This window comes from Sorghum bicolor, chromosome 6 (genome assembly GCF_000003195.3).
Source record: "Sorghum bicolor cultivar BTx623 chromosome 6, Sorghum_bicolor_NCBIv3, whole genome shotgun sequence".
Lineage (NCBI taxonomy): Eukaryota > Viridiplantae > Streptophyta > Magnoliopsida > Poales > Poaceae > Sorghum > Sorghum bicolor.
In genome coordinates this window covers 12,558,526-12,563,650 of record NC_012875.2, presented here as the reverse complement: position 1 = coordinate 12,563,650, position 5,125 = coordinate 12,558,526, and the positions used below count along the sequence as shown (strand labels likewise).

Here is a 5,125-nt window from a genome sequence, read left to right as displayed (position 1 = left end):
TTATTTACTAATGGTCTTTAATAATTAACTAGGTAGCGTGCCCGTGCGTTGCCACGAGATAGCAAAACTTTTATACTAAAAACACATGGATCACACGATAACATAACAACATTAAATATTAATATTAAACAGTCATAATTGTTTATTATTTCCTCACTTTAGAATACAAAGATAACTCTGTGTTGCTAGCACCGTGCAACTTCATGATAGAATGTGCAAACTCAATCACTGCAATTTGCATACCCAAATAAATGCTAAGATATAGAATTCACACGCATATTTTGTAGCTAGATTTTTCCCTTAGACTCCTTTGTCTCCAAAACCTCATGGGCACCAACATACCATCCGCACACTGAAGTGCAAAAATTCGTTCACATTTCTATATAGTGGGCTAGTGGCATGTCACAGGAGGACCTTCTATGTTAATGTTTAGCCACTCCCATGCTTTTTCATAGGCATCTGGAGTCTACGAATGCGACAATATCCCAATTACACTACTACACAAAATATTTTGCAAGACGTTTTGAAATAGGCCTTGGAGGTGGGCGGGACTTTGAACCGAGGCGGTCGTTTTTTATTACCTGAGGCTCCCTTTCTCCAGACGTCGTCGCTCCCCTCCACCAGTTGTGATCCACTCCCCCATCTCTCTTACCCAGTCGCGAGCCTCTCCCCCATCGCTCCCCTCTCTCCCATGTTGCCTCTCCCCCACCGCTCCTCTCTCCCCCATGGTGCCTCTTTTTTGGCTCAAAAACAGAGACTGAGGCAGCAACTTACATGCAGATTTAAACAAAGATACAACTGCCATTTATCATATTAAAAAGTAAAATTGACACATAAATCTTAGGCCACAATCATGAAAAGCTAAAAAAGATGTGATACAATAGGCCACCAAACAGAAAACGCTAAGCCGACTGATCCTATTGGAAATTAAGCTCATGCTGATCCAAAGTCAAGCAAGACAGAAAGTCTGTCATGCTTGGTAATATAGTTATGGTATAATAATATTGTCAAGTATATGAACTGTATAATTTCTTATAAAATACCTATATGATTTACAATTGGCAGGTGTGCACCTAACAGTATTTGGTTCTCACTCTCTCTGAAAGCATCCCTGTCAGAGGCAGCATCAGACTGCAAAAACCCAATTCAGTTAGAAGGTCACACACACAGACACGTAAACATTCAGTTAGTACGAACAATCAATGAAAAGGCAACATCATCAGGATTAAAAGAGCTAAGTCTATCACTGATCGTTGAGCTTTTCATAGGACTCAATTTGGATGCCTAGTTTCTTCTTAACATAAAGCCACATAGTTCCAAGTTTGGTTCTTTTTTAAAAAAAACTATAGACCAAAATGATTACATATAGAACTACATGTGTGATGTATCAAAAAAGATGTTACCCATGCTTGGGAGCAGGGAGCACAAGCATCATCAGCTAAGGTGATTCCACAAGTCAAAACACATAGTCACTTCTAGCTAATCGAATGATATAAGAGAGAAATTTTCCTTGATTTTTTTATACAATCACATTCCTTTAGAAAATAATTAAAACAACAAGTTGTGCATTATACCTTTTCTGGTATTTTCCATTCAAGTGCCTGCAGTGAGGAGTTTAACGTTTTGTTCCAGCCACAAATGACAATAAGCCCGCTTGGCAACTTCTTCTCACGAGCAGTAACATTTGTTCACATCAACATGTTCAGCTATGAGTTTGAACCTCAAAGGTAGAGTAAAGCTTAGATTGTATTTAAAGCAAGTTTATCTGTTGCTAGGTGTATGTGCAGATTAAGAATGATTACAGTGGGTTCTTCCTGATATGAGATAACCACAAATATAACTTCTTATTGAGACACTAAAACAAAACAAATTGAACCTTGATTAAAAAGCAGCAAATGAATATTTTTTCAAAATTACAATATGCAATAAAAAATAGTATGAAAAGTAGGCTTCAGGCTTCTAATATCTGATATTGTCAGAACCTGGTCTACATAGTAGGGATGCACACTGGATTTAATTTATAATCTGTCAATCACTTCTATTTTAAAGATCAAAAATTTTAGAAAGAACAACGATGGTCAAAGCTGCAATTCTAATTCCCAGAATATTTGGACTGACATACAAAGTTACAACTCTATTGACCATTTAGACCAAGAAATGAAACTTGCTGAGATTTTTCTAATAGACGACAAAGAGCTAGTCACCAACCTGGGAGAAAAGTGAGGATCAAAAACAATGAGTTGAACAACCAATGTCTGCTTGATTTGAGTAAATTTCTTTCATGCAACCTGCGCAGACATAAGAGCATTATAGAAACACCTTACAATAAAATGATCGGTATTCAAGAAGCTAAGTATACTTCAAGATGATTTTTCAGTAACATTTTTAAATATATTATATGGATGGATGCTTATAGAAACCCCTTCCAATATCAAAATAAATGGTGTGCATTAGAAATCTGAATGTATCCATTAGATGCAAAATAGATTTCTACTCAATAAATAGAAAACATGATCACAAAATCAGCCGGTGGCCGATAGCTGACCAATTGTAAAAAGTCACCCCAAAATCATGAGAAATTGATAACACTCTCCCTAACCGATACATGGAGCTGATTGGCCCGAATTAAAAAACCCAAGCATATCCAAGTCAGCACCCTTCTCACATGTGGATCCCCTCGACCCATCAACCAATGCTTCCTATTCCTTGCCACTTGTGACGACATGCAGTGGCTTGAATTAGCACCGACAAAAGGATAGTACCACTACCACCAATCCCATTTAGGTGGCCTGAATTGCAACCACTTAATTTCTACATGCAAGTACATTAAGAGTTTTGTCTTGATAATACAAAATGACCATGATAACGGTGCACTAATTAGCAGAGAGGGGCAAAGAAGCGCTCCAACTTTACTTTTTGTGTCTTCTATTTCAAAAGGTTCCCCTTTACAATTCTATTTTGCTGTTGTTGACCTTGCTGTACTAAACCTATAGATTAGAAAAACAAATGAATTTAATTTAGCACACTACTAAGTGCAACAAGATGTGCAGTTGTCAGAGCAACTGATATTCATTTGTCAAACTAACTGCATATTCGTCAATGTCCAGTTGTCAGAGCAAGATTATTAGTGGCTATTCCAAATTAAACATAGGAACAAGATGAAGCAGTAATAAAGTAGAGATTTGCTGAACAAATATGCAGAAATACAGGAAATTAGAGGGGAGCAAGGGAAGGACAATGACCACTCCCAGAGGCCGTTGCGTGCAAAGACATAAAAAACTACAGGAGAGCTTCTTTTTTATCTCTGTGTATCTATATAATTTATTTACTGAACCAAACCCTGTATGTTCGTTAATGTTGTAGTCCTAGCTGAATCCAAAGCACACGGGATAATACCATCTTAATTCCAAAGCACGACACACACATGAATCTGACGCTCGTGATCCCAGCAGCATGGTCCTAGCAGGCAGATGCTCCATTCATAGGGAATCGCGTTCAGTGCACAGGAAATGTGAGGCTGTAAATCAGATTTTATTACACCAAAAAAAGGAAAGAAAGTAAAACTCAAAGGGATTTCATCAAACACGTTACCTGCAGAGAAAACGAATGACAGACGGATGACCGATGTGCACGAGATGGCCTAACACTGATTGGATCCGGGTTTCGCCAGATTTGGCCGGCGGTCCTTACCACCAACCGATGAGCGGCGACGCCCCGACCTGCTCAAGATGCCTAGATGAGTAGCGGGCGGCGGTGTCTGGTGGTGGAGACGGACGCCAACGGGGCGGTCCTGAAGCGCGTCGGCGAGGGGTGGGGGTGGCGTGGATGTTGGGGGACAAGTGGGCGGCGGTGGCTGGCTGTAGGGTAGTAGGCTTGGTGGTGGAGGTCGATGTCAGCGATCCCAGGTGCGAGCGGGCGCCAATGGATGGCGACCGGTCTCAAGGCGGACGGCGGACGACATGTGCCGGCTGACGGCGCTCGGCGGGCGATGCGCGGCGCGTGCACTCGCGCTCGGCGGGGGACGGCGCGTGTCGGCGGACGGCGCTCGGCGGGCGAGGCGAGGCGCGTGCGCTCGTAGGCAAGAGGCGAGGCGCCGCGTGCGTTCGCAGGACGCCCGAGTGGACAAGATAGGAAAGGTGGAGGGGATGACGGTCCCTGTGTTTGTTTCCAAGTACACACGATGGAGGGATGCGGACGCACGGCGGGCGGGCAGGACCAAAGTAGATGTCGCACGAAAGTAATGTCCCTCTTCTTCTTTTTTAGTTGTATAAGGAGATTAGGCCTATTAGTAAAGGTGGAGGATGTAACATCAATTAATACCACATTGCTAGTTGATATAAATGTGGAGAGTTTTTCTCTATATATATATATATATATTAACCCCTTGAGTAAAGCATATAAATCTCTAATGAGATTAAATTTTTCCACTTTCCATTGAATAGCTCACCATCAGCCATTGATCGACACCGGCCGTGCCTCGGTCCATCGCCCTCGCATCTCAACCTTCTGGAGCCGCCTATCCATCTTCAAAAGCAGCGCCTGGTGGTTCACGGTTGAGGATGACAACCTTCCCCTGCTGTTCCAGACGGTCCTGAGCAGCTGTTGGATTCGATGTCATATCGGCGTACGCGTGTTCCTACCAACGTGTCCAAGGCGGAGTCAAGTCTGCACTGAATCGGAAGCGATGTTGGAATTGCAACTAATCACCGTAGCACAATCCATCTGCTATTCGGTTGTCAGTTGATGCTGTTTGGAATTCCAATATGATACTCCAAAAGCTGAGTCCCTGTGGTGCTGCCTGTTCTCTGTTATTTGCTGCAGGCTGTTCGATCTACCGGCTATCACGCGACTGCGATGTATCTGCTGAATTGCCATCCATCAAGTTTCGGGATGCTACAGGTTATTTTACGTAAATCTAAATTGCCACCGTTCCTTGTTCTCTGTAGTTTGATTTTCTTGCTATGCTCTGCGCCAACTCTGTAGTTGTTAGCTTGATGACATCGTGATGGCATTATGATGATGTCATTTAAGTTTTGTGGCCGTTTTTATTTATGAAAACAAATCTAGAACTACAAAGAAAATACACTTGCTTGTTTAGGTCATATTTTCTTCGCTTTAACTCCGT

General features: G+C 42.1%; 1 long non-coding RNA gene across 6 annotated transcripts; it reads right to left on the bottom strand.

Moving 5' to 3' along the window:
• Nucleotides 792–4,183, bottom strand: LOC110436642. Of its 6 annotated transcripts, none has more exons than XR_002454462.1 (4): nt 3,592–4,183; nt 2,209–3,517; nt 1,575–1,855; nt 792–1,131 (listed from the first exon to the last, which is right to left on the bottom strand). It is a non-coding gene; the product is annotated as an uncharacterized LOC110436642 (long non-coding RNA). The 6 variants fall into 6 exon arrangements; XR_002454459.1 differs by having other exon boundaries at nt 1,575–2,987; nt 3,397–3,517; nt 3,592–4,174; XR_002454461.1 differs by having other exon boundaries at nt 1,575–2,987; nt 3,425–3,517; nt 3,592–4,174.